The 23,295-nt window shown below is 35.8% G+C and overlaps 1 long non-coding RNA gene across 1 annotated transcript; it reads left to right on the forward strand.

The window, feature by feature from the left end:
• Nucleotides 1–2,750: 2,750 nt before the first annotated feature.
• Nucleotides 2,751–3,907, forward strand: LOC131606696 (uncharacterized). The gene is made up of 2 exons (XR_009284984.1): nucleotides 2,751–2,931; nucleotides 3,048–3,907. It is a non-coding gene; the product is annotated as an uncharacterized LOC131606696 (long non-coding RNA).
• Nucleotides 3,908–23,295: the final 19,388 nt, after the last annotated feature.

Genomic DNA, 23,295 nt, shown 5'->3' on the forward strand with positions numbered 1-23,295 from the left:
TAGAACGGGTTCTAAAAGTTCCCAAGGTCTGCATTCCATCTCGAGAATATTATCGGCTTAAGTGACTTACTCACCAACCAACAATATTCTAAAGAGAAACTCGCTCGAGTGTAGTATCGCGTGACAACCAATTGGGACTTCACCCAACTAGTCTCCGCACTACGTCCTAAAAGGCTAAGATGGGTTAAGGGGTTCTAAGGTCCTCAGCTTTAGAGACCCAACCAAAAGTAACAATGCTTTCACGACTGACTCGTTCAACACTATCACCTTTAGCCAAGCCATCCTCCACTGAGTGGTGGATCTCAAGTCGGATCACGAAGGAATAACTCCACATAAGCCAAAATGACTATACCAACCGCCTATCTTAATGTACTCAAGTCTGGGTATAGGACTTATCTCACACAGAAAAACCATCAGGCACCAAAATAAAAAAATAAACAAACAAAACAGACAAAGCACACAATAATATATACAGATAATAACATACACAGATAAACAAAAATAGGCTTAACACACAAAGATACACCAATAATTTGATCAGTTTCCCCAGTGAAGTCGCCATTTTTCTGTAGCGGGGAAAATCTGAGATCGAAGCCATTAATTGACTCGACTCAATATTTCAGTGAAAGTCGCCACCGCGCTTTATTGTTTCCAAAGGAAATGGGAAAAGAACAAAAAAACCCAAAGTTTGTTTTTAAAACAAAAAGAGATCTTAGGTACGGGTGTTGATTATACAAGGGGAAGGTTTTAAGCACCCCTCATATCTGTGGTACTCCACAGGAACCTTTTTGTAAATCTGTGTTTATTAAAAGATATTGTGTGTGAAAAAAAGAGTTTGTTTGATTTTTTAAATAAGCTCGGCAAGACTACGTCTTGTGCCTACATACCTCCTCAGTGCAATGGAGAAGTCAGAGCTAATGTAGTTCCACTTTTAAAAGAGAAAAACGTTTTAAAAGGAATAAGCACGTTTACCATCGTCGGGGCGAATACTCAGCCATAGATTTTAAACATGAGAACGAACGAATTCCTTGCATCACTAATGAGAGAAGGGCGCCAACTCGGATAAAATCGACAAGTATGCCACTAGCTCTCTCACGTGGAAAAGGTTTCGTCGTGTCAATCAATATTAAAATCGTGGGGTATCGCAACTAATGACAATGATTAATCGTGCTTACTTTTTAAAAGAAAATGCCAACAATGGCTAAATATAGTTTTAAAGAAGATTTTAAAAGGGATTTCAAACATAAGAAGTTTTTTAGAAAAAGAGAGGAGACTTTGAAAATTTAAGAAGTGGGAGGAGATGAAGAGGCTATCCTAGTGTGGGAAAATAAAAGTTTAGGGAGAAAACGATCTGACCAAAATAAGAAGTCGACCCTTGACACATTGAGTCAAGGAAGAATTCCCATCCTTTGGATTACCCACACAAAACCAAAATTACCACTTAGGGACTCAAATGAGCTTGCAAATCCTCAAATAATCGCATAAGTTTCTGACGGAAATCGGGCAGAGTAACGGTTGTAAATGGGCGAAATCCTTATCTTAGTGCTTTGGAATTAACCTTCAAAGACTTTTCGAGGAGATACCTACACACATCACAACAGCAATCCAACCAGACAAAATAACAAGCAAGATAACAGTCAAATAATGATCCACAGTCCATTGGTCCTTAAGTGTTTTTTAGGTTTCATCTTGTTTATTAATGTTTTGACATAAAAGTAAAGTATGGTCCAAGTGGACAAAAGAAAAATAGCGGAGAATAAACATGACGTCCAAATGGACAAAATAAAAATAGCAGAAAGTAAATATGATGATATGATAAATATAAGAGCGATAAAGATAAAGGACAATATAATTAAATGCGGAAATTAAAATTAGTCGTTAATTGTTAAAGATAACCATCTTGAAACTTGTCATGTATGTTATCAAAGTTAGTAAATAAAGATTAATAATGGAGGAAGGATGAATTCGGATTCAAATCAGCCACATACGACTTCCTTTCATTTTCAATCTTTTATCGATTCGGGACAAAGAAGAAAAAATGATAGATGAAGAAGAAATAGCAAAATTAAAATAATAAACTAAAAAAACACACAAAGTATAAAATAATAAGAAATATAAAAAAATGGAGGAAGGATGAATTCGGACTCAAGTCAACCACATACGACTTCCTCACATTTTCAATCTTTTATCGATTCGGGACAAAGAAAAAAAAAAGAAGGATAGATAAGGAAAAGAGCAAAAATAACATAATAAACTAATAATAAAACAAAACATAAGGTATAAAATAATAAGACATATTTTTGTGAATTTTTTTCATAATTTTTGGACTATATACTAAATTAATATGAAATTCTAAAGTTAAAAACTAATTAAAATAAAACAGAGTAAATCTCAGCCACCTGATCTAGTCAACTTCACACAGTATTGACATCTGAAGTCCAGATCAAAGGTACTTAATAAGGACAGTGGGCAAGAGTATAGAGAATCACTTTCAGATCATCTTCTCAGGTGAAGACAAGTGGCTCCGATGGCCACTTGTCACCCATAGGTGCACCGTGCGGATCTCGAAGAAAGGAGAGGGAAAGAAAATTCAAATCAAATCCAAAAAAGAAAGAAGTCAAAGTGATATTCTCTTTTTAATAGTTGTTCACGTGAAGAGTAGAACAAAAGCAAAAGCAGTAACATTACATCATCATCATTATTAATATTCCTTATAAGAAAACTTTCTCATTAGCTCATTTTCTCTCTCACATAACAACAAAGGCTCATATTAAATAAAAACTAAGCACAAAAGATTTTTAAAAAACTGAAGAACACCGGCGGAGAATATGAAGACCGGCGGCTCACATGGAGATCACGGCGGCCGAAGATCCTCCGGCACGGTGGCCGGAGGTGAAAATTTTCAGAACTCAAATCTTTTTACATTTTCAGGTTTGTATTCTTCCCCTCTTTTCAAATCCGGAAATAATTTTTTCAAAGAAGTGAAATAAAAGAATAGATCTACAGTTAAAGCTTGAAAACTCTAAGTTCAAAATGTAGCACAACAGTGCAGGTAACACGAAAATAAAGATGGATTCGGTATCAGAAAAGGATTCTCAACCTTTTGAAGTAAAGAAGTTAAAGGACGGTGGTTGTTATGAGCTCCGGTGCGGTGGTTCAAGGTTTTCCGGCGAGGTTTTTTAGAAATCCGGCGAGGATTTATAAGCTCAGGTGATTTTGTGATTTTGTTCTAATTTGTCAGTCTGAAAAAGGTCTGAAAAAGAGGTCCCTTGTGTCAGTCTCAATCACTCTTTATATAGTGTGAAAATTAGGTTCAGAGTGAGAGTGAATTTGGGCTGAAGTTGTGATGAATTTGAACCGAGAATATGTGGAAACAAAAATCTGATTTTGCTCTCTGCAGCCCAAACCGTAAATCATATGTTATTCCCCTCTATCCTTTGTTTTTTTAGTCCAAATCTTCTTTACACTCTCTTGGCAATGTTCTTGCGGTTTCTAAAAAGGGCAATGGGCCTAAGGATTTGAATTTTTACTTGTTGGTGTGAATAAATGTTACTACACCCACCTCACCTTGTACCGTTATCCTTTTGAATGCTTGCAATACTTTTGATTTTGACTTGAACAATTGTTTTTGTGATTTGGATAACATTGATAATTATTTCTCCATTTTCTTTTCATGTGTATGATGACGTGGGCGAACATGGAGAATTAGAACAATAAAGATGAACATGAACGAAAACCAATGATGAAGCTTGAAAGTTGATAAGTCACACCCATGGAGAGCTTGTGAAGTGATTCAAGAAAATGACTTTGTATCATGGATGTAATTTGAAATTGTACATAGAACTTGAATTCTTCATGTAGCAACACTTGTTATTTTTTGAATACCAAAGGAACCTTTGTATTTCTACCTCTTGTATTTGCTTGAACAACTTGAAATTACATCTTTAAAAATCTTGCCAATCTTGAATGATTATTGAACCTTGGACTTGAACTCCAAATAATTCAATTTGCATGATTTCTTCATCTCGAATTAAATTCTTGAACAAAATAAATGCTCAAAAATCCAATATCGTATGGTTGAACTTGAACACTCTTGAATCAATTCTTAACCAATCTGACAAGCATCAAAAGAAAATCTTGATTCAGACCTCCAAACCTTGATCAGAAACATCACCTTGATCGGAAACATCACCTGAACTTTTTGATTCCAAACCCTATCTGATAAAGAAAACCAAAATAAAAAGACATATCTATTTTTTTGAATTTTAATTATGAGTTACTGAAACATAATATATAAAAAAAATACAAACAAAAAGGTACTCGGTGATTCCCCTGTAAGTGAGCTCAGAATGAGAGAGGTGTAAAAGAAAATCGCACATGATCTTGATGTGATTTAAACAGAGCCTGAGATGCGGGATCTTAGGGTCAAAAATTGGGGTATGACACCATCATTCTTTTTTTCTCTCTAACTACTGTTGTTGCTCAGAATTTGATATTTGGTGTTATCTTTGTTTGTTATAATTTGCATGCTAGTGTTGTTGTTTTGATTGTGAGGAAAAATACAAATTTTCGTGTGCATATCTGTATAATGATAACTTTTTTTAATTTGTTTTTTCTAATTCTTTTGTGGCCACGTTTCAGCCCTTGAATGAATGAGCATGTGTATCATTTGTTTGCTGTCATGTTGTTTATATTTTATTTAATGAATTGGCTCTAATTTTAGAATTAGAGTTAATCCTTTTTGATTTTAATTTTGGGCCTAAATGTACATGGTGACCACTATACTCCCTCCTTGCTACTTACACATGTTTGGTTTAACTATATGTGTGGTTTAACTATTTACCTGGGCTAGGACAGGCGGAACAGCTATGAGCAGGATAGACAGATTCTTATTGTCAGAGGATTGGATTAGAGAGTGGCCCGAATGCAAACAAAGGTGCATTGACAAAGGGCTTTCTGACCATTGTCCTATCTCTCTAAGGGAGTCGAAGCAAAACTGGGGCCCGAAGCCGTTCCGAATGTTATCCTGCTGGAAAGAAATAGATGGTTACCATGATTTTGTCAGAGAGCGGTGGAGAAACATCTCAGTGGAAGGATGGGGCATGTTTGTACTTAAAGAAAAGTTTAAGCAGATAAAGAAGGATCTCAAAGAGTGGCACAAGAGGCATGCGCAAAATCTTGGAGAAAAAATCAAAGTCATCAAAGATGATATTAATAAGCTCGAAATCAAAGAAGAGACCGAGGGGTTGTCGGATGAGGAAATCACTAAAAAGAGGGAGAAGTCGGCAGAACTATACAAGATGGCTAACTTGCAGTGCAGCATACAATGGCAAAAATCAAGAATAAAGTGGCTAAAGGAAGGAGATGCAAACTCAAAATACTTCCATGGATGTATAAATAAGAGGAGAAGAGACAATGAAATATTATTCCTGGATCTAAATGGTAGGAGGGTGGAAGAGGCTGCAGAATTAAAGAAATCCATTGCTGAACACTTCCAGCAACATTTTTCGGCCAGGAACTCCAGAGTTATAGATGCAAATCTGAGATTTAACAGATTATCCGAGTTGGAAAAAGAGGAGATGGTCAAAGAATTCACGGAGGAAGAAATTCGTCGAGCCGTGTGGGAATGTGATAGCTCGAAAAGCCCCGGCCCTGATGGTGTAAATTTTGGGTTCGTGAAAGAATTTTGGCCCGAGGTCAAATCTGATTTCATAAGAGTTCTGGAAGAGTTCCATGAACACGGGAGGATAGTCAAAGGGGTAAATTCTACTTTCATAGTGTTAATTCCAAAGAAGAAGAATCCATCAAAATTGGACGAGTTCAGACCAATTTCGCTGATCGGGTGTATCTACAAGGTCATCGCAAAGGTGTTAGCAAACAGACTCAAAAAAGTGATGAACTCGATAATTTCAGAACCTCAATCGGCATTCATATCGGGGAGACAAATTTTGGATGGTATTTTAGTTGCAAATGAAGTTGTGGAGGAAGCAAAAAGAAGGAAAAAAGAAGTAGTGTTATTCAAGGTGGACTTTGAGAAGGCATACGACTCAGTGGATTGGAATTTCTTAGAGCAAGTGATGTCCAAAATGGGATTTCACGAGAAATGGAGAAGGTGGATTGCTGAGTGCTTGAACACATCTACATTTTCAGTGTTGGTGAATGGAAGTCCTTCATCAGAGTTCAAGGTGAGCAGAGGTTTGAGGCAAGGAGACCCTCTGTCTCCTTTCCTTTTTCTGTTAGTAGCTGAAGGTTTCAATAGTCTCATGAATAAAGCAACCGAGTCGGGAAACTACTCAGGCTACAAATTTGACAGAGGAAAGGATAGTATTTCTCACTTGCAATATGCGGATGACACATTAATCGTTGGAGAAAAGAAGTGGGGAAACATTAGAAGCATTAAGGCAAACTTGATATTGTTCGAAATGCTGTCGGGCTTGAAAGTAAACTTCCAGAAAAGTTGTATCATAGGCGTCAACATCTGCCAATGTTGGCTTCAGGATGCAGCAAGTGTCCTGAACTGTAAAGTTGGTTCCATTCCATTCACATACTTGGGGCTCCCCATTGGAGCCAACTCAAGAGCAAAGAAGACATGGAAACCTGTGTTGGATATAGTGAGCTATAGATTGTCTTCCTGGAAACATAAGCAGTTATCTATTGGAGGTAGAGTGGTGTTGTTAAAATCTGTCTTGTCCGCAATTCCGGTGTATTTCTTCTCCTTCTTCAAAGTTCCGCCAGGTATCGTCTCAAAACTCGAGTCTTTATTTAAACAGTTTTTGTGGGGAGGCAGGGAGGGGGTGAGAAAAATTAATTGGATCAAATGGGAGAAAATATGTAGACCTATTGAAGAGGGAGGGGTGGGGATAAAGGATTTGAGAACTTTTAATTCTGCTTTATTAGGGAAATGGGTGTGGAAAATTAGTAATGAGAGGTCTGGATTGTGGATTAAAGTTCTGAACGAGAGATACGGAGGGAATGAGGGCATTATCAGAATAAGTGATGAGTATAGCTCATCTTGGTGGAGAGACCTATGTAGCACGGATATAGGGAATAACGAGAATGCAGTAGAATATTCAGTTAAGGAAACCTATAAGGTGTTGAGGGCGGAAGATAGGATTGAGCCTGGAAGTATGTGGCCAGCCGTATGGCATAAATCGGTTCCGAGCAAAGTCTCATGCTTAGCCTGGCGGTTACTCCATAACAGACTGCCGACTAAAGACAACCTATTTAGGAGAGGAGTCTTAGGCCAGGAGAACACCTCTTGCGTAAGTGGGTGCGGTGAGGAAGAAACGGCTTCCCATCTGTTTTTTGCTTGTCCTTTGTTTGCAGGTGTTTGGACTCTGATAATTACGTGGCTTAGAATTTCGGCTGTCTTACCTAATGAAGGCTGGGATCATTTCGAACAATTTGGCTCTCTCGCAGCTGGTGGTAAAAAAGAAGAAAGCAGAACTAGAGTGGTTTGGTTTGCTTGTATCTGGTGCATCTGGAAAGCTCGGAACAATAGCATTTTCAAGAGCAAAGAAACATCAGCAGAAAAAGTTTTCGAAGAAGTTCAAAGAGTCGCTTGGAATTGGCTGAGTAACAAAAACTTAACTGCAAAATGCAATATGCCTCAATGGTTTTCGAATCCACAGATAACCCTAGGATAATCAGCGTCGGTCTCCGTCTCAGGTTCGCCTATGGGGGCAGCGCGTCAGCTTTTTTGGATGCTGCTCGACCGTTTTGGTAGCTGCGGGATTATTGAGTCCGATGCAGCCGTTCACATTCATTGCCGGGAGTTCAGAACATGCTGCACAGGCCTAAGCTTTGGCATATCACTTGAATTTAAAAGCAAAATTTGGAGGAATCTTACCTGTTCTGTATCAATAGCAGGGGGATGTTATAGTTTTGAAGTATACTAGGTCTTGTAGCTGTTTTGAATTTAAGTGTTCTAATTACTGTAGTTTTGGGGCTGTCTTATTTATAGTGTGATGGGGTCTGTTAGGATGCAGGTAGAAGGTGTATTTGGGGTGGCTGTTTTTTAATGTAGTTTTTATATCTTCTGTTACAGCAAAATTCATGTAATGACTTTGGTCCTCCTAGCATGCCTTGTGCTAGTGAGTTCCCTCTTCTATTTGATTCCATTTTGCCTCTTCAAAAAAAATTAGTCATGTTAGTTTCTATCAGCTTTTTTTAAGATAGGTTAAAATTTAGCAAGTCGCTTAAATAAAATTTGTCAAAATATCATAAACTCCAAAAAATATTTAATTCATTTATTTAGAAAAAACACTAAAAAATAAGTCTTATCTCTTTTAATGAAAATCATCACTCTTATACATAAATTCAAACTTTTTTTTTAATTAATTTAATTCTAACACTTTTCCCGAATAATACGACGAGTGGATGACAATTTCACTATGTCTTCGAGTTGGTCGACTCTCTATGTCGTACCAACCAAATATCCAAAACACAATTAAAATTGTAAAATATTCAATTAAAACACTAACTATTAATTACAAAAAAATATAAAAAAATAAGGGTTGTACACAATATTATTTTACCTTTAACTACGAACCACGTTAACTGCGAAACTACGTCTAAAACACACTCAACATACAAATAATGGTGTACAATCCCATAAAAAACACCAACAAACACTACGAACTACGTTGACTCTGATCCTCCATTAAGGAGGTACGTAGGCATCTGGGCAACCAGAACGAGTTCTCCTTTCCCTAAAATTAAGTAGGTTTGAGATTTTATTCTCTGCCCTACTGTACACTTTTAACTTCAACTTTTTTTATAAATTTTACCATAAAACTCTTATCATAAACCTTACCATAGAGACACTGTAAACCTTAAGGAAGGGTTAAGGGTGCCTAACACCTTCCCTTGACCCTAATTTCTCGACTTACTTAGAATCTCTCTAATTAGGTTTTTTCCCGTATTTAACCTTATCTTTTTAGGATAAAATAAATATAGGTGGCGACTCTGTAATTTAAGTTTTATAACTTAAAATTTAAAGCCGGTCGTAACAGCTGGCGACTCTGCTGGGGACTCTTAGGGCAGAGAAGCACTTAAGGTTTAGGGCATGTCTCTTTTTGTTTTTTAGGTTTATGGGGTAATTTTTTTATGGTTTATTTTTTTTATTTGGCAAAAATAAATATATCTTTATTATATTTTGTTATATAATTGTCCGCCTATGTTTATATTTATTCTTATTTAATATTGGGGAATTATCATATATGTGTTTGTTAAACCTTAAGTGTGGGAACTGTCACTAAGTAAGAGGAGACTTGTATCGCCTACGAGCTTTAGTGACAATTCCACTCAGAGTGGGTTGAATCCCGAGAAATATCTTAGACGAGGCTAGACCTTGTCGAGGGTAGGATGCGGAATTTGACTGATCTCTCTGGGAACCTACCCCTAAAATTCGAACCTCATGGACAAAAAATCCCTTTCAAAAAAAATTCGACGAAACAAAAGTTTCTGAGGGTATGAAAGAGCACCATGAGACCTTTTAGAATTCAAACCACCTTTGGGAAGGGTAAAAGATACGTAGGACGAACTTATGAACCTACGTACTAAGGTAATTTTATATCCCACCCTTCATGGGAAGCCATCCCAAGAGGGGCATTACCTGGTAAATCTAAGTCCACGTAGGGTTATCTCTTACAATTACCATCCCTTAGAATTTTAAGGTTATACTTCGTTTAACCTGGATCCCTAACCTGTAGGGATGCCCTTTTTAATCTGACATTGTCTATAAGACCTCTCAGATTTCAGTTTAATGCGCAACATGTGGCCTCATGATGGCCACGTGATAAGGAGACTCTTGATGGATCCCCGAGCGCTCGCGTACCCTATATCCTTAGTTCGTATGAAATCCTAGTCGTCCGTTCATTATACTTTGAATCTACGCCTTTAGATATCCATTTTGAGGGCCATCATATTTGAAGCGAGCCGTCCATGGGATCTGCTGACGCCAATATACAATCCAAGCCATTCGTTCGTTAGACTTTGAATTTACACCCTCGGATATCTATTTTGAGGGCCATTATATTTAAAGCAAACATCACATGAGATCTGGTGACCATCTTGAACGGTCACCATGTGTTCTTTTCCACTCATTCCTTAGCCTGTAGGGATTTCTTTTGTTTGTCGCAATCCCTAGCCTGTAGGGATTCCTTTTTGAAGATCTTGTTCTTCCCACGAAGGACATCTTCGTTAATGCACGTCACATGGCCTCCAGATGGCCATGAGATCTGGTGACTGTCTTGGACGGTCACCATGTGTTCTCCTCCCACGGTCCCCTAACTTGTAGGATTTGGACCTCCGTCTATACGTCATTCATCCCTAGCCTGTAGGGATTCTCCTCCGTCTATCATTGTCCTTAGATAGGTCGTGTTCTTCATATGGAACCTTCCCGCGAAGGACATTTTCGTTAATGCACGTCGCGTGGCCTCCCGACGGCCATGGGATCTGGTCACTGTTGAATGGTTACCATGTGCTCTCTCCTACGCATTCCCTAGCCTGTAGGGATTTCCATCTATATATCATAATCCTTAGCCTGTAGGGATTTCTTTCCTCGTACCCACGCATTTTCATACATTCATGCATTTGCATTTGCATTTCCACCTTCGACCTTATCCAATCTTTGTTGTGCTAGCTGATTTCCCGAGACCCGTGAAGAAACTCGAAAGGTCTTAAACTGTAAAGAGAGGATAATTAATTATTGGAGATTAGAGTGAGCTTGGCCTTACAAGGAGAAAAGATTTCCCTTCACTATACAAGCTACGCCTACACCTACGCCCCAAATTCAATTATCATTGGAGATTCCCCTACGTCGAGATCAAATGCCTTATCAACAAGATTGCTATGCCTAAGGAGAGTCCAAGATAACCATTTACTTCTACAAGTCAGAGAACTAAGAAGTAAAACAAAAGGCATTGGATCAACAAAGCAGATTGTCCATAGGATCAATAGGTTTTATCGTTGTAATTTCTATGATTGCTAAGTGTTATTTGATATAAACGTTGTACTTTTCGATCAATAATTCTAATAAAATAATCATGCATGTTTTGAATGAAATCCATTCGTTTCAGTCTTTCATATATGTGAATATCAATACTTTTCCATTGCAATTATCAACTTTCCACTTCCATTTTAACAAACTTCGAGGGAGAATGATGAATTAAAATAACTAAAATTTTGCTAAACGTACACTTTCAATGTAAGACTGAGCTGACGATGTAAGGCATTATTTCAAAATCCTAAACAGTGGATAAATAAGGAGATAATCCGTAGTCAACCCCCTCGAGCCAGAAGTTGGAGTTGTTTCTATTTTTTCAAATAAACCTTAATTTTAACCAGGGGCAGGGTAGACTTCGATTAATTCAATGATGTATTCTTATCTCAAGAGAATTAGTCCATCTAAGCAAAGGTTCAAGCACACCCATTATCTCGTAATCGTCATCTAAAGTCAATGAAACCATGAAGATGAAGCTCTCAAAATCAGCATGGCAGTCACACTGTTCAAAGTCAATAGAGAAATTTCCAAAGAACAATTTCAAAAAAAAAAAGGAGCCCGCTAAGTCAAATGGAAAATTCCATAAAGTAAAATAAAATAAACTTGACTTAGGCAATTGTTAGAGAAGCATCCGGATGGACCGAAATTTAAAAGAATTAGTCCATACAAAATTTAGGGATTAAAATCAAAAGAAATTGGAAAATAATCTTGTGACTGCCACCTCAAGAATCATTAAAGCTTATCATCAAATGCTTGAACCATATCTACGCTTCCCATTTGCACGACTACAAAATTTCTCTTGGAGATTGAATGCATTTCTTGGATTAGTCGAATTTAGGATTGGAGAATATCAAGATGAATGGGGTGGGCTAAATAAATTTTGAGCCATATATCCTTTGTTTCTTAAACCACGAACCACGGCCACGATACAACATTCAAAAGTCCTAATTGAAGCAAGGTTAACTTTGAAAGCATACTCGGCAAAATTTGTGTTATACTGACTCCCATGTTTGTTAATTTATTTCTAAAAACACCGCTTCTTCGAACATCCATCTCTAATTATCCATTTCTATTTCATAACGAACTTCAATTTCAAAACTGGCATGTGCATAACTAAGAATTACTTCTCAAAGGGTACAACTTTACTTTCAAATAAATACTTGGCATCAAGGAAATCTCAAATTGGTTTAATCCAAAGCAATCATTTCTAATAAACTCCTAAATAGGGGGACCACGACTATGGGGTTCTCCTAATCATGGGCAAAATCCCAATGATCATAGGGGTATATAATCCTATTGACTGGGGCATATAATCAAAATATCCTATTGACTAGGGGCATTCATTCTAAGATTCAATCAACTTGGGTCACATCTCTAAGCAGTAACAATCAGGGGCATATCTTTTAAAAATCCAAATAGAGGGGCAATTCATATCGAATTGATATCACACAACGATTAGCCCTCCATATCCTGGAGATTGAGGGTAGACCTTTCAACTATAAAATGTTGGGGCAATGCATATCATGTTCGTGTCATGACATGGTAAAATTCAAGTTCCCTCTAAGGACGCTTCCTAGAGATCAGGGGCATGTCTTTCAAAATCTAATGGTGGGGCAATCACTGCAAGGCTCGATCAAAAGAAGTTAATTCAAAATAGATAATCAGATTGAAATCATAACAAGAGTCGTTTAATCAAGAGTCATTGTGCTGCGAATTCAAAATAATGGGCTAGATATCTCAAGTGCATACTACGATAAAACTACGTCCAAGCTCATATCAAGACAAATCTCTACAAAAACCTAACAAATTGGGGCAAGACATACCGCGAAGGGGAAAGCTATCCTCATATTTTTACAATCCCCAATAAGGCTCTCTCCTACATCTACGATCTTCAAAGTTCAAAAAATAGGTATTGGGAAATCACTCTAGCATCCAACCACCTTACAACATTAGCGAACTATATACGCTTTGGTTATCAACAACCTATCATTGGAGCATCATGCAAATACATATAAGTCACGAATTACATACATTGGTTGATACATTACACCCGACCTTTTTTAGGTAGTCTTCTTTAAGACAAATCTCACAATCCTTTCTAGGAACCTTTTTAGGTAGTCTTCTTTAGGACAATTCTTACAATCCTTTCTAGGAACCTCTTTAGGCAGTCTTATCTAAGACAAATTATCATCCTTTCCAGGAACCTATCCAGGCGGTCTTCTTTAAGGCATTCGTTTTCTAAGAGCCTTTCTAGGTAGTCTTTTCTAAGACATTCATTGTCATTTCCAAGAACCTTTTTAGGTAGTCTTTTAAGACATCTTTTCAGCCTTTCCAGGTAGTCTTCTTTAAGACATTTCTTATCCTTTGCTAAAAAAAACCTCTTCAGGCAGTCTTATCTAATACAAACTTTATCCTTTCTAAGAACCTCTTCAGGTAGTCTTCTTTAAGATAAATGTTCATATCCATTCCAGAAACCTTTTTAAGTAGTCTTATAGAAGACACTATTTCATTCCCCTCATTACATCAATCAACACACACATGAGCATAAACATTATCCGCATACATAAACATTACCAAGCCGGCATAAGCATAGCCGTGATATAGGGGCAAACATAGATTAAACAAGTTCAATAGGTTTAAGGAGATAAAATCTTGGCATTCCATCAGAGCATACATACATACGCATTAGCATATACATATCATTTAGCGCGTTCACATACTACAAAAGCCCAGTTTCCGACCCTCAAGTCGTGAGTTTCCAACCTTCGTGTTGTGATTGGCTTGTTTTCCGACCCTCGAGTCGTGAGTTTCCAACCCTCGTGTTGTGATAGGTGTGTTTTCTGACCCTCGAGTCGTGAGTTTCCAACCCTCGTGTTGTGATTGGTTTGTTTTCCGACCCTCGAGTCGTGATTTTCCAACCCTCATGTTGTGATTGGTTTGTTTTCCGACCCTCGAGTCGTGAATGTCCGACCCTCGAGTCGTGTGTTTCTAAACATATCATTTCCTTTTCGACCTTCGAGTCGTGAATATTTGACATGCTATTTTTTCCGACCCTCGAGTCATGAGTCTCCAAACAAGTGAATATTTTTCATACAGGCAAACAATCTTCTATGCAGGTAAACTTGTCCGAACTGGGGCAAGTGGATCCCATTGGTGCAGGTGAGCTTGCTAGAGCTATAGCAAGTGATCCTTTTGGGATCAATCCAACTACGATAGTAAGTAGGTATGGCTAACTGCGACGACTTACCAGAGCTATGGTAAGTGGGCCACACCATCTACGATAAACTTACTCAAACTACGATAGTAAGTAGGTATGGCTAACTGCGACGATTTACCAGAGCTATGGTAAGTGGTCCACACCATATACAACAAACTTACTCAAACTACAATAGTAAGTAGGTATGGCTAACTGCGGCGACTTACTAGAACAATAGTAAGTGGGTCACACCATCTACGATAAACTTACTCCAACTACGATAGTAAGCAGGTATGGCTAACTGCGACGACTTACTAGAACGATAGTAAGTGGGTCATACCATCTACGATAAGCTTACATAAACTACGATAGGGAGCGGGTATACCAACTGCGACAACTTACTAGAACTATAGTAAGTGGGTTACCTACAAATTGCAAAAACCTTGCTAGCACTATAGCAAGTTAACTATCTTCTACACAGCAAACGGCGAACCCTCGCTATGGCTAGCTACGGTTATTCATCATGTTAGTCCCTCGGTAGTGATCTTCTTAAAAACTTCACCAATAACAAGCAAAGGTTTTATCTTTATTTTTCAAAGTTACTAACATACTTCAACTAACAAATAACAGTCATGCATCATTCAATTGCATACCTCATTCATACATAATGCATATTCATGCATAGTCCTCATTTATTTTGAGAAGCTCACTGCATCATACATCACATGCATCATGACACTGCATAAAATTAAAGTTGCCTTTTCAGGGCATGCTACAACCAAAACATGTGGTTCCTTCAAAAAAAAGAGAGCATCTGCTTCACATTCTAAAAGAAGGGGTATTTACCTTGGATGACATCTTTAAGCCCATCTCCCTTGGAATTTCTTCCCAAGCGCATGCAAATTTTAGGGCATTTCAATGTTCAATCATCTTTTACCTTTAGATCATGATAGGCAGACGTGCCTATCTGACTCTTCAGGTTTAAGAAGATTGAACAGGGGCAGCTGTCATACCCCAAAATTTGCCCTGTAGACTTTAACATCCGATTTATTCTAGGTAAGTCGTATCACTAAGTTTTTCATATATATATATACTATTCTAAAAGGGGGGTGTTTAGTAAACTAGTAGGCTTGACACTTATATTGTTAAGCCCATTTCAAAAAAATCATCATCATCATTCGCTAAATGTTTTTTTTTAGAAAATTACTTGGGCCTAATTAGGACTTAAGTCCATTTAGAAAAATCTTGTGTTTTAATGTTTACCTTACTTATATATATATTTCTGAAAATTAATTAACAAAATTATCTTTTAATTATAATTAATTTATATTAGTATTTAGCTAATTATCGTATTCTTAGTTTTTATGTTAACTATTAATAGTAGTATTAGTTGTTAGGTTTATAAAATTATTTAATTAATTTACTAAATATCACCATTAAAATTATAGTATAATAAATATTATTATTTTGATTTATTATTATTATTATTTGTAGATCATTGGATAATTAGTGTTAATATTTCCTTTATACTTGGTCCTTTTTAATGTTATCAAATTAGAATCTCGTTACAACCAATTATGAGGTTTATTAGAATTGCATTATTAGTATATTACATCATTATTATATTATATCTATTATTGTCATTAAGCTCATTCAAAAAGGAAAATTGCAAGAAAATATATTAATCATATCTTCCTCTTAAAGCACAAAATCTGCAAAAATGGATCAAATCAAAAATTTAAATCGATCATAATCTCATATTAATTGGAGTTATAATCTTGCTCACAAAAGAAAAAAAATCAAATCTCAAGTCATTAAAATCATTCTCAAAATAGCTCAATCATATTTATTATGAAAAGTCTATAAAAAGCAGAAGAAATGCAGACCAAGAGGAAAAAAAACGAAATCAGAAGAGCGAAACTGAAAATCGAAAATAGCATCCGCACGAGAAAAACAAACTTGCAGCTCCAGATCTCCGACCGCAAACCACTGTGCCGAACACACCTTTGACACTCATAGCCACCGCGTAATTCTCTGATTTCGGTAACCATCATTCTTTTTTTCTCTCTAACTACTGTTGTTGCTCAGAATTTGATATTTGGTGTTATCTTTGTTTGTTATAATTTGCATGCTAGTGTTGTTGTTTTGATTGTGAGGAAAAATACAAATTTTCGTGTGCATATCTGTATAATGATAACTTTTTTTAATTTGTTTTTTCTAATTCTTTTGTGGCCACGTTTCAGCCCTTGAATGAATGAGCATGTGTATCATTTGTTTGCTGTCATGTTGTTTATATTTTATTTAATGAATTGGCTCTAATTTTAGAATTAGAGTTAATCCCTTTTGATTTTAATTTTGGGCCTAAATGTACATGGTGACCACTATACTCCCTCCTTGCTACTTACACATGTTTGGTTTAACTATATGCGTGGTTTAACTATTTAATTAGTCATGTTAGTTTCTATCAGCTTTTTTTAAGATAGGTTAAAATTTAGCAAGTCGCTTAAATAAAATTTGTCAAAATATCATAAACTCCAAAAAATATTTAATTCATTTATTTAGAAAAAACACTAAAAAATAAGTCTTATCTCTTTTAATGAAAATCATCACTCTTATACATAAATTCAAACTTTTTTTTTAATTAATTTAATTCTAACACTTTTCACGAATAATACGACGAGTGGATGACAATTTCACTATGTCTTCGAGTTGGTCGACTCTCTATGTCGTACCAACCAAATATCCAAAACATAATTAAAATTGTAAAATATAACTATTCTAATTCAATTAAAACACTAACTATTAATTACAAAAAAAATATAAAAAAATAAGGGTTGTACACAATATTGTTTTACCTTTAACTACGAACCACGTTAACTAAGAAACTACGTCTAAAACACACTCAACATACAAATAATGGTGTACAACCCCATAAAAAACACCAACAAACACTACAAACTACGTTGACTCTGATCCTCCATTAAGGAGGTACGTAGGCATCTGGGCAACCAGAACGAGTTCTCCTTTCCCTAAAATTAAGTAGGTTTAAGATTTTATTCTCTGCCCTACTGTACACTTTTAACTTCAACTTTTTTATAAATTTTACCATAAAAATCTTATCATAAACCTTACCATAGAGACACTGTAAACCTTAAGGAAGGGTTAAGGGTGCCTAACACCTTCCCTTGACCCTAATTTCTCGACTTACTTAGAATCTCTCTAATTAGGTTTTTTCCCGTATTTAACCTTATCTTTTTAGGATAAAATAAATATAGGTGGCGACTCTGTAATTTAAGTTTTATAACTTAAAATTTAAAGCCGGTCGTAACACTAACATAACATCCATTTCTTCCAAAGTCGGAGCAAACTGAAAGTCTTGAAAAGTAAAGCACCTAAGCGGAGGATCATAGAATTGAACCAATGCAGTGATAGCTTCCTCTTGAACTTTTACCTTTAACAAATCCAAAATATCTCCATAACGGACCACAAACCTATCCAAAGCACTTGATGGTAGTTTTTCCTTTATTATTTTCAGTTTCTTGATATCTGGGGTGGAAACAGCAAAGTGGATAATGGGCTTCTTTGTACTCATCCTTCCTACAAATTCACCAAATAAAATACAATTTTATATTTATATATTTTTTTACTTTACTATTTTTCTGTGGATAAGTCATGATGAAATGCATATGATGAATGATGCATGCACACAAATAAAACACAAAAAAATAAAAACAAAAAAACAAATATAATAATAACAAATAATATTTCATATTTAATCACAAAAACACAAAAGCCCTAGGTTCATAGGTTCGACGTAGCGGCTTTTAGGGAGCCTACCCTTTCCATTGGTATGTCCTAGACACGGGTCTCATGGGGTCGTTCGTAGCCTCCGAGACTTTTTGTCTCTTCGGATTTTAGAACAACTCATTTTATCCAATGAGGTTCGAATTTTTGGGGTAGGTTCTCGGGGAGATCAGCTGACTATCCAGTCCTGCCCTCAACAAAGTCAAGCCTCGTTTTGGACATTTCCGAATATTCAACCCACTTCAAGTGGAGTTATCAATGAGACTCATAGGCGATTCAAGTCCCCCCTGATCTCAAGGATAACTCCCACACTTAGGTTTTAACACAACATAATATATACCCAGCAGTGCATATAATATAACAATTATGCAATTAAATACAAATATCAAAGCAAATAGAACATTTTTATAAACAATTAAACAAATAAAAAAAATGAAAAACAAACAATTAAAAAACAAACGCAAACCCTAAAAATGGCAAATTAGCCAAACCCTAACACTTTGCCAAACCTAAACCCTGCCAAAACCTAAAACCTATAGGAGCATAGTATTCACCATTTTTTTAGTTTTCCCCAGCAGAGTCGCTAGCTGTAGCAACCTGCCCTAAAAATTAAAGATTAGAGTCTCCACCTATTCTACCAAGGCGAATAGGAAACCTCGCGCAATTAAGAGATCAGGGTAAGACACTATATTCAGGTCGAGGGAAGGTATTAGGCACCCTCAACCCTTTCCTATGGTTTAAATTATAATGATCAAGGTTAATGGCAATAGATAAAGAAAGATGACAGACAGGGTTAAGGCAAATAATTATCATAATTAAAGGTTTATAATTTAATCGGGAAAAATGAGATTTATGGGGGAAGGGGACTCGCCTTGTTGCCAAGTGCCTACATACCTCCTTATGGAGGATCAGAGTCTACGTAGTTCGGAGAAGGGTTGTACGCCATAGGATTTGAATTTGATCTGAGATGGTTGAAAGTTTGCTTCAAGGCTTTTGAAATAGCCTATGATAAGTTAGAAATTTGAAAAAAGTTTGTTTTGGAAGTGATTTAGGCTTAGGGCGTACAACCCTGATTTTAATTTGTACTATTAACCGCAACAATCGATTGATTCGATTACCATAGTTAAAAGATTAATAGTTGTGTCGTTACCAATTCTAATCAATTGATTTAATTATCACTAATAACGAATAATAGTATTTTTTTAATAATTTTATGAATTAATTTGTATCGTTACCCCTCGTAATCGATTGATTCGATTAAAAAGAACAACGAATTTAGAAAAAAGAAGAGTTAATCATCGCAACTAATAAAATAGTTGAAACCATTTAACCAAATAGAAACTAATTATATTTTAATTAAATAACATTTTAATTAAAATTATTATTGACCATAGCGATTAATCGATTTAATCAGAACGAACAACAAATTATGATTTTTAATATTAATATTATACATTAATTTTACTTATAAAAATAATTATTATCATATAAATATATATATTAAAAAAGATTAATTAAAACAAATATATTAATTTAAAATAATTTTTAGTTTATTGAGATTATGATTCTATGTGGCTGGATTTGAGGTTTATATTATGGGGACTAATTTTGGGCGTTGGATCTAAAGGGTTTGAAGATCCAGTGGCAAGATCTGACGGTATATGGTACATGGTCTGGATGCGAACACACAGGATTGCACAGGAAATTTCAGAAAAAATATATGCCTTAGGGGAGACTCGAACCCATGGTCTCCCCCTCGCAACTATCTCCACTAACCAACCCAACCACGCACGCAAGTCGTTAATCCAACGCACACTAAACAATAAAATAGGAAGACAATTGGAGCACATGAAAACGTGCGCGCGAAATTCAAACAGGCCAACCAGACGAAGACAGCTCATCGTCTTCCTCAACTATACCTGTACTTTCTGGATATTTAGCTACCATTTTACTACGAATTCGTTTGTAGCAGATGCACCTGAAAAAATAACGAATCACACACAATGCATATATAAATTTTTCGCGACCCCTCTATCCTTTTCGTCCAAGATCCCTGGTCCTAATTATGCCCTCTATTTGCCTCAATTTAACCTAGAACGCAAACCCCCAATTTCAACCCTAGAAAACCTTACTCGGTCATTAATGGCAACACACAACCAGACCACGCAAACTTTAATTCAATCATCCAGAAACGTTCACAAACATCATATGAATTATAATATTCACTCAATGATCAATGAGAATGCATATATTGGTCAGATCGACGAGATTTTCAGAGCGACTTACCTTGACAAATATGAGATAATTTTGGGGGTGCTGAAGCAGAGTAACGATCCCAATCGATTCAGAAACCTCCAAGGAACCTTTTGCAATGCTTAAAAGCTCTTGAGAGTCTCCAATTCTTCAAATCCGGATCTTGGTTTTGAGTGAATTTTTGAGTTCTTGAGCTTGTGCCTCTGATCCATATTTTCAACCCTTATTCGTGTGGTATCTTTTAGATACTTATAGGCAATGGATTAGGTCAATAAAATTGTCCAAAACCTCACTTGAATCCAATCTTGCAATTTTGAGAAATTTGATTTAAAATTTAATTGGAAGCTTTCTAATTTTGTCAAATTTTGTATCAATATTTTCTCAATCAATGTACCACGAAATTATATTGCTAATATGTCATAAATGTGATTGGAATCAATCCATATGCACTTCTTAATAAAAATATTTGATTTTCCCTTTAATTAAACCATTTTAAATCATTTAAAAAATGAAATAAAATTATATATAAATTAAATAAAAGGTTAAATTCGTGGCATATGGTTTGGATAACTTGTGGATCAAGTTTGAGTCATAAAATATAGGCCCATTTGCAATAAATCCAATTTGGACCTCCTTTATTTCATATTTGGTCCTCTAAAATTACCCAACTTTGACCAAGCATATCTCACTCAATTTTTAAGCTATAAGGGAGTTCTAGACTTTTTGGAAACCTCAAGAGGTGCTCTATAAGCCACTTTGGAACATATTTTTCATTTGGAGCTTTTATCTTGATCATATCCTTTTTGACAAAAAACTGTTTTTTGAAGGATGCTTGAAAAGGACCTATACTCTTTTGCATTATACCTCTCAAATGAAGCATTTCTATCCTTGGCTTGTGAGAGACAAAGTCGTAGGGAACCCAATTTCCTTCCAAATAGGCTTTGAGTGGGGAATTTTTGATGTTCCATGTGAAAGTTATGGCCAGTCAAAGTTGAGTTGACTTTCTCCTGGAGAAACCCTAATTTGAACCTTTTTGTATTTGTTCATCTCTGAGTTTCTACTGATAAATCATGATCAAATTTTGATCAAATGATGGATATACACTTCTATACTTGATGTTTGATCAATGATCAGAGGTTTGGACCATGCTTTGATTGTGGTTGACTTTTAGGTTTAATCAGTTGACTGTGAATCTTGGAGTTTGTTTGAGCAGGTAACTTTTGGAGTTGAGCTTTGACTTTTTGCCATGGAGCTATCTTAGGTCATTATGAATCATATAACTTTGATTGAGAACCTTATCTTATTGATCTTTTTAAGAGAACCTCAACCCTAGCCTCAAGAAGCCCTTGACTTATGGAATATTGTTTGGATAGAACCCTAATTGTAGATGGGGTGAAGAAGGCAAATTTTGGGGTATGACAATCACAAAGTGATTTTTCTCTTAATTTTAAGATCTAACTCTCACTAAGATATTACAAAGTTGTGAGGTTGAAGATGAAGTTCTTCTTTGTTTTGTTTGATTTCAGTTTGACAGGGTTTTGGTTCTTTTACGCAAGAGTTCGTTAGCTGCTTCTGAATCAGAACTTCTATTTATAGGCGCTGAGGAAAAGTGACCGTTAGGAGCATTTAATGCTTTGCCTGAATAGTACACTGCTGCAATTAATGTTTCACACTTTTGTCAACTACCTCGAGCTATGCTTTCACGACTTTTACTGACTTTGCCTTTTGTAGCTTCTAACATTCCTTTTATCAGTCAGAGATTTGACGTTATAGCCTTTTCATCTTGTACTTTCTTCTAGACTCAGAATATGTAGAATAGACATTTGAATATCAGAGTCTTCAACTTTGGTACAGATGCAACTTCTGTCTTCAGACTTTAGAAGTGCTTTGAGCGTGATACCATCAAATCTTCAGAGCTTTACTTCAAACTGCCATCTTCTGATGCTTTCTAGTTCATGTTCTAATTCTGCAGGACCATCTTCTGATGTCTGCCAGACCATGTTTTGATGAAGCACTCCAGAACTTTTGGGTCAGAGCCTCTGAGCGATGATTTTGTGCATACTCTTTTATACTTTTCCTGAAATGGAAAACGTGAATAATTAGAGTACCACATTCTCTTATACAAAATTCATAAATAATGTTATCATCAAAACTAAGAATATTGATCAGAACATTTCTTGTTCTAACAACATGAACATCACATAAATCACCAAAACATCACATATCATCACCAAAACATCATATACTTCATAAGGACTCGTATAATCACGCTAAATTTATTCAATAACTAATTAAATAATTAATTTAGATTTTCGGGGTGTTATAGTTTACCACTAAGAATGCACATGATCAAAGTAAGTGATAGAGTAAGGACTGTTAGATGTCATAATGAGTAATACTATGTAATTTGGCCTACACAGGAAGATCTAGATTCAAGAAAACCTTAGAATTCACCTATAAAAGGGGACAAACATCGTAATCAATGTATACACTCTTTAAAACCTAAAACATTCCTCTCTTCCTCATTCAGTTACTAACTTGAGCAACTAAATATTTGGGGTCTAAAAAATCGTAACCTACAAAAAGTCCGGTTTCAACAACAATGTAGCTTATTTATAAACCGAGTTTATTAGTTTAACTCACATAAAATTCGAGTCTTCAACGGACAGTTCGTCGCAGATCGGATAACCTATATAAACATCTCTAAGATTTACTTGGAAAATAAAAACAAAGCTTATTCTACAATGAAAAATATACATCTTAATATCTTATATATTTTTAATGTTGTGAAAATTGTACAACTAATACTTTTCTTAAATAGACCATTATAATATCAATAAGTTTGATTAATGACCCAAATATTGCTAATAAAGATAAAGGTTAAATATGTTTTTGGTCCCTATACAACTAAATGACATGTTTTGGTCCCTACAAAATTACTATGCAAGTAATTTTAGTCTCTACTATTAAACCAATTTCTATTTTTGAATGTTTATCTTGCACATATGTTTATAATGTTTTAAAAAGTTTCTTGAAA

The sequence above is a fragment of the Vicia villosa genome, linkage group LG5 (genome assembly GCF_029867415.1).
Source record: "Vicia villosa cultivar HV-30 ecotype Madison, WI linkage group LG5, Vvil1.0, whole genome shotgun sequence".
NCBI lineage: Eukaryota > Viridiplantae > Streptophyta > Magnoliopsida > Fabales > Fabaceae > Vicia > Vicia villosa.